Source organism: Heterocephalus glaber, unplaced genomic scaffold, assembly GCF_053883595.1.
Source record: "Heterocephalus glaber isolate CG9 unplaced genomic scaffold, H.glaber_assembly_v1.0 deba00001457, whole genome shotgun sequence".
NCBI classification, from domain to species: domain Eukaryota; kingdom Metazoa; phylum Chordata; class Mammalia; order Rodentia; family Bathyergidae; genus Heterocephalus; species Heterocephalus glaber.
Window position 1 is genome coordinate 13,514,611 of NW_028258305.1, and position 13,864 is coordinate 13,528,474.

The following is a 13,864-nucleotide window of genomic DNA, read 5'->3' on the forward strand; positions in this document are numbered from 1 at the left end:
GAAGCTAACAAAGTCAAGAAGTCACATGGAATGAGTATATCATGCAAGGCAAGCAGATAGACAGAAAGGGAAAAATGAGTTAACCACTGAAAAAGAATGCAATGACAGGAATAAGTTAATACCTTTCAGTAATAACTGTCAATATAAATTACCCCAACTCTCCAATTAAAAGACACAGATTGGCAGACTGGATCAATAAACAGAACCCAGTGGTCTGTTGCATTGAAGAGACGCATCTAATCAAAAAATAAATTCATAGACCTAAAATCAAAGGATGGAAAACAATATTCCATGCACCAGGACCCACAAAGCAAGCTGGGTAGCAATTTTATTCCAAAGGAAACTTCCAGCTAAATTTGATCAAAAGAGGCAAAGAGGGTCACTATATATTAGTAAAAGGAACAATTCAACAGGAAGAGATAATAATTGTAAATATATATGCACCAAATATCAATGAACCTAACTTCATCAAACAAACACTTTTGGACATAAAAAATAAACACCAGCACAATCATAGTTGGTGACTTCAGTACCCCACTTTCACAAGTAGACAAATCAACTAAACAAAAAATTAGCAAAGAAATATCAGGCCTAAACCACACCTTCAAATGATGGACTTAATAGATATCTACAAAGTTTTATTCCCTACTACAACAGAATACATGTTTTTCTCAGCCGCACATAGAACTTTCTTCAAAATAGACCACATGCTATACCATAAAGCCCACTTAAATAAATACAAAAAAACCCAAAGATCATCACATGCATACTACCAGATTATTGCACATTAAAACTAGAAATCAATCATAAAACAAATCGCAGAAATTTTACTAACACTGGACATTAAACAACACACTCCAAACATTTAACGAGTCACAGAACAAATCAAGGAAGAAATTAAACATTTTCTAGAATCAAACAATAAAGCCAGTCCAATATACCAGAACCTATGAGTCACAATCAAAGCAGTCCTAAGTTTATTGCTGTCAGTGTTCAAATTAGAAAAACAGCAAGCTCAAATAAATAACCTAATGATGCACCTCGGGATACTAGAAAAACAAGAACAGTCCAAACTCAAATGTAGTTTAAAGAGGGAAGTGATAAAAAGCAGAGTAAAAATTAATGAAATTGAGACCCAAAAAAACCAAAAGATCAATGAAACAAAGATCTGGGTCTTTGAAAAAAATAAGCAAAATAGATAAATGCTTAGCCAAACTTACCAAAAGAAGGAGAGAGAAGACTCATATCAATGCAATTAGAAAAGAAAAAGGCAAAATCACAATGGACATCACCAAAATCTAGAAGATTGTTAGTAACCACTACGAAAAATTGTACTCCAACAAATCAGAGAATCTTTGATAAACAGAGATTCCTAGACACAAGTGAATTACCAAAACAAAACCAAGAAGACCAAAAAAATTCTGAATATTGCAATAACAAAGACATTGAAGGAGTAATAAAATCCTACCAACTAAGAAGAGCCCAGGACCTGATAGTTGCACTGCTGAATTGTACACAAGAGCTTCAGGGAGGTTATAATGCCAACACTCTTCAAACTCCTCAAACTCTTTAATGAAATTGAAAGGAATACTCCCAAACTGGTCCCTAGAAGCCAGCACCAGTCTGATTCCAAAACAAGACAAAGACCTAAATGAAAAGGAAGCTAATGGCCAATCTCTTTACAGAACATAGATGGAAAAAAATCCTCAGCAAGATATTGGCAAATACAATGCAACAAATCATTGGAAGAAACATACATCATGACCACATAGGATTCATCCCAGGGATACAAGTATGATTTGACATATGCAAGTAAACAAATGCAATAAACCACATTTAAAAAGCAAGGACAAAAATCACATGATCATAACAATAGATACAGACATTAAACAACTTTTGATGATCTCTAACATTTATTTATGTTGAAAAAAAATCAGAAGAAAATGGGCATAGAAGAACCTTACTTCAGTCTGATAAAAAATATTTATGACAAACCAATGACCAACATCATGTTAAATAGGGAAAAGCTGAAAGCTTTCCCTCTTCAATCAGGTGAAAGTCCACTTTTACCACTCCTGTTCCATATAGTACTCGAAACACTAGCTGAAGCAATTAGGGAAGTGAAAGAAATAAAAGAGATATGTTTTAAAAAAGAAAATGTAGTTTTTTTTATAAAATGGAGTACTATTCAGCCATAAAAATGAGAAATTAGAGACATTTGTAGCTAAGTGGATGCACATTGAGGCAATACTCTTAAGTGAAATAACTAGGACACACATGTGTAAATACTGAATAGTTTCTCTGGTGTGAGAAACTGAAAGTGTAAATAAGGACTAAAATGTATAATAGGTAATGTGAAATAGGAAGAAAAGGGGCAAAGGGGAAGGAAGTGGGAGGGCTAGAGAAAGGACAGAAGGGAATGGGATTAATATGAGAAAATGGAAAAATAGGAACAAAATCTTTGTGAATAGGGAGGAATGGAGGGGTTGAAGGGAGGGCTGGGCAGGGGTGAAAAATAAGAAACGAGAGATTATGTAAAGGTGCAAATTTCCAATGATGAATGTCATTATATTGTATACCTAAAATGTACCAATGATTAGAATGAATAATCAATAATGTAAAATAGGAAGAAAAGGTCCAAAGGGTTAGGGGTAGTGGGAGGGGCAGGGGAAAGGAAAGAAGGGAAAGGAAAAATGATGAGAAATGGAAAAAATGGAAATAAAGTCTTTGTAAATAGGGAAGGGTGGAGGGGGTGAAGGGAAGGCTAGGAATGGGGAAAAAATAAGAACCAAGATTTATTATGTAAAGGTACAATTCCCAGTGAGAAATGTAATTGTGTTGTATACCTAAAATGTACCAATAAAAGAATTTAACAAAAAAATTATCCTATTTGCTGATAATATGATCCTTTATATAGTAGACCAAAAAAAAATTCCACCAAAAGACTACTGTAAATAATAACCAAATTCAGTAATGTACCAGAATGCAAAATCAGCACACAAGAATCAATAATGTTACTATACATCAATGAACTCACTGAGAGTGATACTAGGAAAACAGTGCCACTCACAATAGCATTAAGAAAAATTAAATACGTAGGAATTAACCTCACCAAGGAAGCAAAAGACCTCTGCCATGAAAACTATAGTACTCTGAAAAAAGAGATTGAAGATGACATCAGAAAATGGAAAGAAGTCCTCTGTTCCTGGATAGGCAGAACTAATATTGTCAAAATGGCCATACTTACCCCAGCTGCTCCAATTACTCAAAAAAATAACATCAAGAACCAACAAGTGGGATATATTAAATTTAAATTCTTTTGCAGACTAACTAAACAACAAACCGAATGAAGAGACAATCTACAGAATAGGAAAGAGTTTTGGCAATTATACCTCAGACAGAAGACTAATATCTAGAATATATAAAAAACTCAAAAAAATTAGACCCCCTCAAAATAAATGACCCAATAAGAAAATGCACAACAGAAATAGACACTTCTTAGAAGTACAAATAGGTCATACATACATTAAAAAAATGTTCAGCGTGTCTGACCATTACCAAAATGCAATTTAAAACAACACTGAGATTTCATCTTACTCCAAAAAGAGTAGCAATCATCAAGAAATCAAATAGCAACATATGCTGGCAAGGCTGCAGGAGGAACCCTCCTGAATTGTTGCTGGAAATGTAAATTAGTACAACCACTACGGAAATCAGTGTGGAGATTCTACAAAAAACTAAAAATAGAAATTCTATTTGACCCATCTATTCTCTTACTAGATACCTTGACAAAAAAGCTAAAAACATCGTAGCACAGAGATACATACAGGCATACCCATATTTATAGTTGAACAATTCATGATAGCTGAATCCCGGAAGTAGCCTATATGTCCATCAACAGATGAATGTGTAAAGAAAATGTGGTACACAATGGAGTACTACCTTGCTACAAAGAAGGATAAATTTGAGGGGAAAAGTTGAGTCATTTGTAGGAAAATGGATACACCTTGAAACCATAATGTTAAATGAAATAAATCGGACGCACAAGGTTAAATACCATAATGTTTTCTCTTATATGAGAAATCCGAAGTATAGCTAAATAAGAGCAAAAGAAAAGATAGATAAGATAAAACAAGGAGACAGATCTTTTGCAGATGTGAAAATGTGAAGGGGACCAAGAGATGGAGGGAGAGATGGGGAGAAGGGAAGGGAACATAAGAAGAATTAAGATGTGTCGTGGACATGTAACAAATATTCACAAAGTAGTCATATTGTATTGCAAACGTGTACTAATAAAATAGTTTTTAAAAGATATGCTAAAACAAATGCTCTAGTCCAAAGAGGCAGGGAAAGTTAAGGTTCCAGTATAAAATCTCATGATGGAATGTAGAAAGTTGATAGAACAAGTGCAAAAATGAACCCTAAGAAATTGTATGCTTCCTTAAATGTGATAGTCCTTGTGATTAAAAAAAATTCCCAGGGGCCAGGGATTTAGGTCAGTGGTTCCGTCGCCTACCTCACAAGCGCAAGGTCTGGAGTTCGATCCCCAGTACCAAAAAAAAATCCCAATGTAATGTAAGATGAGGCTAACAAGACATTTTTCTGTTAAAAAAAATAGGGGTACGGAGGGGAGGAGGAGGGGAAGGGGTTGCAAAAAGAATGACAATGTGTTATGTACATGTACCAACTCTTTACAATGAAGGTAATCGTTATGTACTACAAACATATACTAGTAAAAATAAATAAAATGAATTAGCATAAGAACTTTCTGTGTTTTTTCCTCAAGTAATACCTGTGAAATGGATATCTAAAGTTTTTTTTAAAAGCAGATATGGGCTAACATTGACTTTAAAAAAATGTCAATATGCCATAGCAGTGATTATCACTACCAAACTCAATTTCGTTGGTGAAATTCATTGAATTTGGGACTAGGAAAAAACGGCTTATTACACATTCAATCACCATCTACGAGTAAGAAGCTCAGAGATTTTCCAGTTGAATGATGCCCCTGATAAATATATTCCTGTCTTGCAGATGATAAAATGACTCAACAAATGCCATATGTAGTATTTAGCTCTCTAGGAGACCTACAGCCTAGTTGGAACACATCCTATTTGCTGTGCCTATTGGAAGGTAGAATGAACAGATTGCTGGTGATAGCTCATTCCACATAATGTCTGTCAGACATAAAGTGCCAGGTTAATTACTGACCACATGCAACTTGGACACCATTATTTTTCTCCTCTCGTTATTAAGGAGCTTCAATGAGGACCTAGGAGAACGAGTTGCAAGATCAAACATCAATAAATTGTGTGAAATGATGCATGATAAAAATAGTAAAAGTTTAAATTTTTAAAAAATTTACAACAGTATAAGACAAATTGCCATTAATCCTCCTCAACTACTCCTCCTCATTTCAAGCACAGTTATCCCATCATTCTTGCCAATTTCAGAGGCAGTTGTAGAAGTCCTCTTCCAAGAATGTCTTGCACTGTCATGGCTGCCTTGATGACCTGAATCCATTAAAAATGTTTATCTTTCTTGGTCATTTTCACTTTAAGGAAGAGCTAGAAGTCGCACAATGCCAGATATGGTGAATGAGGTGGATGAGGACACACCATAATACTTTTATGATCCTGTCTTTCTGTTGAATGAGACTTGGCAGCAGCATTCACCTTTTTTCCTTTTTTTTTTTTTTTAACTACACCTTGTAAAGACAGAAAAAAGGATTTCTAAAACTGCTTCAGAAAGTACAAAGAATGATGGGATACATGTGCTCAAAGTGAAGAGGAGTATTTTGAGGGGGATTAATGGCAATGTGTCTTTTACTGCAGTAATTTTTAATTTTAAACATTTACTATATTTTTGATCATATAGTACTTCATATCTGATTACAATATATAGTGACTATAATGGTGTTGATTTTAAAAAGGAGAAAGGTATCAGTTTTAATTTTAAGTGCTCATAGCAGGACACATTTTGATGCAATTATTTGTAATTTATAGCATGAAATTCTATTACTGAATATATTCTGAAAAGGAGCAAAAAATATTCCAATTCTTATGTGAGAAAGACAATGGCTATATGTAGGTGGATAAGACCAAAATAAAAGTGGAAAGGGGGTGATAAAGTAAGCAGCCTAGTTGGTTGCTGAAGATTGCATTTAAGACACTGCATTTAAGGATTGCATTTTAGGTACTGAAAATATACCTTGGGTGTTCCTGAATGGACCAACAGAATCAGCATCAACTTGGAGCATTGTTAAAAATGCAAATTATTTGGGGCTGGGGGGATTTAGCTCCGTGGTTTCGCCGCCTGCTGCGCAAGTACAAGGACCCAAGTTCGATCCCCGGTATAAAAGAAAAAAAGCAAATCATTTGGCCTCACCCCAGACTTGCTGAATCAGAAATTCTGAGAGCTGAGCCAGAAATCTGTGTTTACAAGCTAAAGTTTGAGAACCACCATTCTAATTAGTTTCAAGCAATGTCCCGATGGTTTTCGAAACTGCCCAAGCAGTAGGAGTTGAGGATAGAGAAGTACAGTATGTGATGCATGGGTTTCTCTTGTAGCTTTAAAACAACTTAGAAGACCTCTACTGTTTCAGTGGCTTCCGGGACATTAAATCTACACCTTAGCTGAGTTGAAACAGACTTTTATTTTTTTTGAGACAGTGTCTTGTTATATTCAAACTGGTCTTCAACTCATTACGTAGTTCAGGCTGGCCTCAAACTCTAAATCCTCCTGTCTCAGCCACTCAAAGTGCCAGGATTACAGGTATATGCTATCACAAGTGGCTTAAAAAGTGTCATTTTTCTCATCAATTTTAAGTCATCAACAGGAACATTTCAGCTTACTTTTTTTTGTTGTTGTTGTTATTGGGGATCGAACTCAGGACCTTGAACTGGTGGGGCAGACAGCGGCAACACTGAGCTAAATCCCCAGCCCGTTACTTTTGCTTCTACTGTTCTATACTCTTGTATTTAATACTATCATAAACAACACTGGATTGAAGGTTTTCTACTGTATAACATATTTTTATTTAAAATTCATTTTTCTTTATTTTTTTACAAACTGCAAGTTTTGGATTTATTGATGTCACTTAGCATTATGGTAAGCTCCTTTCAGCATATGCTAAAGCTTCATAATTCTCTAATATTCACATATTAATTTAAAATTAAGTTGTAGAAAGGTAATTTTTGAATCAGTGATCAATCAGTATCAAACATATTCACTAAGTGTCTATTATACAGGTATCTGTTTTTTGGGTTTTTCTCTTTTTTTATTATATTGGTACATTTAAGGTATACAATATAATGATGTTCATCATTGGAAATGTGCACCTTTACATAATCCATCTCAGTTCTTATTTTTTCCCCATTCCCCTGTCCTCCCTTCAACCTCTCCACACCTCCCTATCTACACAGACTTTGTTCCCATTTTTTCTTTTTCTCATATTAATTCCATACCCTTCTTTCTTTTCCCCTACCCCTCCCATTTTCCCTTCCCTTTTGCACCTTTTCTTCCTATTTCACATTATCTATTATACCTTTTAGTCCTTATTTACACTTTCAGTTTCTCACACTAGAGAAACTATTCGGTATTTACACGTGTGTCCTATGTATTTCACTTAAGAGTATTGCCTCAATGTGCATCCATTTAGCTATAAATGTCTCTAGTTTCTCATTCTTCATGGCTGAGTAATACTCCATTTTACACACACACACAAAAACCACATTTTTTAAATCCAGTCTCGAGTTGATGGGCAATTGGGTTTCTTCCAAGTTTTAGCTGTTACAAATTGTGCTACTATGAACATGGGTGCACATATATCACTGTGGTATGATTCTTTTAATTCTTTGGGGAAGATATCCAGAAGGGGAATAGCTGGGTCAAATGGAACTTCCAGACCTAGGTCTTTGAGGTATCTCCATACTGATTCCACAGTGGTTGCACCAGTCTACACTCCCAACAGCAGTGGAGCAGGGTTCCTCTTTCCTCACAGCCCCGCCAGCATTTGTTATTGGTTGATGTCATGATAGCAGCCATACTTTCTGGGTTGAGGTGGAATCTCAGTGTTGTTTTCATTTGCATCTGTCAGATGACCAGTGATGTTGAACATTTTTTCACAGGTTTATTTGCTACTTCTACTTCTTTGTCTGAGAAATGTCTGTTCATTTCAGATGCCCATTTTCAGATTGGGTCTTTAAATTTGAGAGGTCTGATCTTTTTAAGTTCTTTATAGATTCGAGATAGTAGACCTTTGTCTGAGGAACAGCAGGTGAAGATTTTTTCCCACATTGTGGGTTGTCTTTTCACACTGTTGGTGGCTTCTCTTGCTGTGCAGAAGCTTTTTAGTAAGAAGAGATCCCACTTGTTGATTGTTTGTACAACTGAGCAACTGAAGTTTTGTTCATAAAGTCTTTTCCTATGCCAATGTCTTCAACAGTTCTTCCTAAACTCCCTCCCAGCCAGTTTAGTGTTTTCGTTTTAATATTTAGATCTTTAATCCATTTCAATTTTAGTTTAGTGCATGGTGAGAGATATAGGTCTAGTTTTTATCTTTGAAATGTTGAAACCCAATTTTTCCAGCACCATTTATTAAAGAGGCTATCTTTCCTCCAATGAGTGTGTTTGGCTCCTTTGTCAAAGATGAGGTGGCTGAGTGTGTCTGGAGTTGTTTCTGCATCTTCTAATCTGTTCCACTGGTCCTCAGGTCTGTTCCTTTGCCAGTGCCATGCTGTTTTTAGCTTTGTAGTATAGTTTCAAGTTGGGGATTGTGATACCCCTACCTTGTCTTTATTGCTTAGTATTGCTTGTTCTATTCTAGTTCTCTTCTTGTTCCAAATGAATTTTTGGATTGTTTTCTCAAAATCTATGAAGTATGCTGTTGGGATCTCAGTTGGGATTGCATTGAATCTATATATCAGTTTTGGAAGTATGGCCATTTTCACTATGCTGATTCTTCCTACCCAGGAGCAAGGGCTGTCTTTCCATTTCCTGATATCCTCTTCAATCTCTTTTTTCAGAGTGCTATAGTTTTCAGAGTAGAGGTCTTTGATTTCTTTTGTTAGGTTGATTCCTAGGTATTTCAATTTTTTGAATGCTATTGTGAAGGGAATTGTTTGTCCTATTTCTCTCTCAGTGAGTCTGTTGTTCGTGTAGAGGAAAGCTATTCATTTTAGTGTGTTGACCTTGTATCCAAGCTACTTTACTGAATTTGGTTATTAAGTCTAGATGACTTTTGGTGGAGTTCTTGGGGTCTTCTCTATTGAGTATCATGTCATCTGCAAATAATGACAATTTGATTTATTCATTTCTTATCTTTATTCCTTTTACTGCTTTCTCTTGTCTAATTGCCATGGCTAATCTTTCCAAGACTATATTGAACAGGAGTGGTGATAGTGGACATCCTTGTCTTGTTCCTGATTTTAGTGTGAAGGGTTTCAGTTTTTGACCATTTAGTATGATATTGGCTGTTGGTGTTTCATAGATGGATTTTGTCAGATTGAGGTAGAGACCATCTATTCCAATTTTTTGTAGGGTTTTTATCATAAATGTGTGTTGGATTTTGTTGAACGCTTTTTCTGCATCTATTGAGATGATCATATGCTTTTTGTCCTTGGCTCTATTAATATAGTGTATTACATTTATCGATTTGTGTATGTTGAACCATGCCTGCATTCCTGGGATGAATCCCACTTGGTCAGGGTGTATGATCTTCTTGATGATCTTCTGCATTCTATTTGCCAGTATCTTATTAAGGATTTTTGCATCTATGTTCATTAGTGAGACTGGCCTATAGTTCTGTTTTTCGGTTGGGTCTTTCTCTGCTTTGGGGATCAAGGTGATGTTTGCTTCCAGGAATGAATTCAGGAGTATTGCTTCCCTTTCAATTTCATTAAAGAGTTTAAACAGCAGTGGCAGCAGTTCCTCTCTAAATGTCTTGTAGAATTCAGCAGTGAAGCTATCAGGACCAGGGATTTTCTTAGTTGGTAAGTTTTTAATTACTTTTTCAATTTCATTAATTGATATTGAGTAGCTTGGAATTTTTAGGTCTTCTTCGTTCAACTTTGGTAATTCACACGTATCTAGGAATCTGCCCATTTCTTCTGTATTTTCCATCTCATTGGCTTATAGGTTCTCGAAGGATATATTGATGATCCTCTGGATTTCTGGTGGGTCCATTGTAGTTTCACCCTTTTCATTCCTAATTGCATGGATTTGGGCCTTTTCTTTCCTTTTTCTGATAAGGTTGTCTAAGGGTTTGTCAATTTTGTTAATTCTTTTGAAGAACCAACTCTTGGCTTCATTGATTTTTTTGTATTATTCTCTTAGTCTCCATTGCATTGATTTCTGCCCTGATCTTTATATTTTCCTCCCTTCTATGGGCTTTGGGTTTGTCCTGGTCTTCTTTTTCCAGAAGCTTGAGGTTGAACATCAGGTTGTTGAATTGGGCTCGCTCTGTTTTCCTAATGTGAGTATTCACTGCTATGAATGGACACAATGCCTTCATTGTGTCCCATAGATTCCGATGTGTTGTACTGGCATTGTCATTTAATTGTACGAACTGTCTGATTTCTTCTTTAATTTCCCCTGTGACTCATTGGTTATTCAGAAGTGTGTTGTGCAGTTCTCATGTGTTTATGAAATTCTTGTGGTTTCTTTTGGTATTGATCTCCAATTTTATCACACTATGGTCTGACAATATACAGGGGATAACTTCAATTCCTTTGCACTTACTTAAACATGTTTTATGAGGCAGTCTATTTTAGAGAATGACCTGTGTGCAGCTGAAAAGAATATGTATTCTGATTTTGCAGGGTAAAACACTCTGTAAACATCTGTTAAGTTCATTTGTCAAAAGTTTGATTGAGTTCTAGTATTTCATTATTTATTTTTTGTCTAGTTGATCTATTTGTGAGAGTGGAGTATTAAGGTATCCCACTACTTTTGTATTAGTGCTTATATGATTTTTCATGTCTGTTAGTATTTGTTTTATGTAGTTGGGCACACTGGTGTTTTGTGCATACATATTAATGATTGTCATCTCTTCCTCTTGGATTTTTCCCTTTACAAGGATGTAGTGTCCTTCTTTGTCTCTCTTAATCAGTGTTGGTTTGAAATCCACTTGATCTGCAAAGAGGATAGCTACTCCTGCTTTTTTTTGGGGGGGGGTTCCTATTGCATGGAGTATTGTTTTCCACCCTTTAACTTTCAGACTATGAGTTTCTTTTTGAATTAAGTGTGTTTCTTGTATGTAGCATATTATTGGATTTTGCTTCTTGACCCATTCTGCCAGTCTATTTCTTTTGATTGGTGAATTGAGACCATTAACATTGATGGTTATAATTGAAATGCATTGACTTATCCTTGTCATGACTTTTTCTTTTTGTTAGATTCTCCCTCTTTGTGTTTAATTTCTTGTCATGCCTGATGGATGTGTTCTGCAGGGCTTCTTGGCATTGTGACCCTCACTGTCTTTTCCTAGGATATTGTTTAAAATTTTTTGAAGTGCTGGTTTGGTATTCATGAAGTTCCTAAGGTGCTCTTTGGCATGAAAGTATCTTATTTCTCCATCAGTTTTGAAAGATGGTTTTGCAGGGTACATCATTCTGGGTTGGGGGCTGTTTTCCTTTAGGGCTTGAAATAAGTCACTCCATGCTATTCTTGCCTTGAGGGTTTGCATTGAGAAGTCTGCTGTGATTCTGATGTGCTTGTATGTGATTTGTTTCTTTTCTCTCACTGCTTGTAGAATTTTGTTCTTCTTTTGGGTTTCTGGAATCTTAACAATTATATGCCTATGTCTAGATTTTTTTTTTTAATCAAGGCTAGTTGGAGTCCTATATGCCTCCCTTATCTGTATGTAAAGTTCTTTTCCCCTGCTTGGGACGTTTTCTGCCATTATTTCTGTGAACAGGTTTTTGTAATGCCATCTGCCCTCTCTCCTGTTTCTTCATTGACTCAATCAGTCTTATGTTATTCAGTCTTATGTTATTCTACCAGCTGCTGGATTGATTTCTTGTGGTCCCTTACAATTTTAACGCAATTTTTCTTTTCTTGTTCACTAATTGCAATTTTATCTTCTGTATCTGAAATTCTGTCCTCACATTGGCTCATTGTGCTGCATAAACTTCCAATGGAGTTTTTAATCTCCTGGAAATCTGTTTGTATCTGTTTTATGGATTCCATTTGTTTCCTATGTTGGGAATCCATCATATTCCTCATCTCCCCTATTTTTTTATCTGTGTCCACTCTAGATTTATTAATCATGTCTTGTACTATGGGCACAGTCTGCTGTCATCTGAGAAATTATTTCTGATTTCATTTTTTCCAGGTCCCCCTTTTTTCTTTTGTTTTGGTACTGGGGATCAAACTCATGACCTTGCACTTTTGAGGCAGGTGGTGGCACCACTGAGCTAAATCCTAGGTCCTCCAGGTCCCCTTATGTTGCCAGTTCAGGGAGTCCAGGTGGTTGAGCATCAGATTGTTTCATCTCATTGCCCCTTGGGGTTCCCTTAGGTGATCTGAAAGTCTGGTTTTTGGACTTATTTACGTGTCTTCTCATTTCAACTGTTGCAGTCTGCTGTGTCCTTGTTGAGGTGATTTTTTGCTCACCCAGTGGTCCTGAATTCTCAGGAAGCCACTGAGCAGCCTTTACTCTGCTGCTCACCAGTACACCAATTCCTGAGTTCAGAGTGGTGGCCTTCTAGATCCCTTAGCTGACCTGTTGTCTGGGCAGGCTTCTGACTGGGTCCTGAGCACACTTGGGATGATACCTAGGCGTGCCTCTAGCTGTGGCCCCTTATGTAGCTATTGTCTGGGAGAGCCTTTGGTTGGGGGCTGTGCACCCCAGTTTCTGTTGTTTGCACGAGCTTTGGCTAGGGTCTCCTCACACTTATCAATGTTATGGAGGTGAGCCCCTGTGTATTGGTTGTGTGCTTGTACAGCTCTTCTCCAGGTGGGTCCCTGGCTATGGCTGATGGCATAGCAGGCCTCTGGCTGAAGCCCTTGTGCCCGTGCAGCCCCTTTCTGGGCTGGCCTTTGGCTTGGGCGGGTGTGCCTGAGTCTCTGGGATCTGGGCAGAGCCCCGGCTGGGATCCACCCTTAGCTGCGCTGGTTGGGGCTATGCAGCTGCTCCCCGGGATCTGCCCACACTTAGGGATGGAATGGCGGACCTCTGGCTGGAGGCTGAGCGCCTGTGCGGCTCCTTTCTGGGCAGGTTCCTGGCCTGGGGGGGAGGCGGGGGCGGTGCCTGATCCTCTGGTGTTGGGGCGGACCCCGGCTGGGATCAGCCTGCAGCTGTGCGGGTCTGGGCCACACCCGTACTTTGTTTTAGCAGCAGTGAAGTATATATATAAAGTCATCTACAGGGCTGTGGATGTAGTTCAGTGGTAGAGTGCTTGCCCAACATCCATGATGCCTTGAGTTCAATTCCCAGGTACTTCAAATTTTTTTAAAAAAATTTAAAGTAAAAAGTAAAAATAAAGTGACCTGAGAGATGATCAATATTTAACATCTGATTAAGGAAAAAATAAAACTTGAAAATTTAAATAACAGTACCAGATAATGAAAAAGATACAGCCCCAGATATTATATGATTAATTATAAAATAAATGGAAAATTCTATGAAAAAGAAGAGCTTGAATAGGTCTGGGAAGGCCTCACTTATGGTTCTTTCCCTTAGCATATGTTTAGGAAGTATCTGCTCTTGAAAGGGTCCTGTCCAGGTGCTGGAGGAAAGGTGGAATTTGAGATAGGCTTCAGAGAAAGGCAATTCAAATGACAGAAAGAGAACAAGCAAAGGTCTGATATGAAAAGTTTGCACAGCAGCTCTACTTGTTCTCTACTTGCATATCTCTTAAGT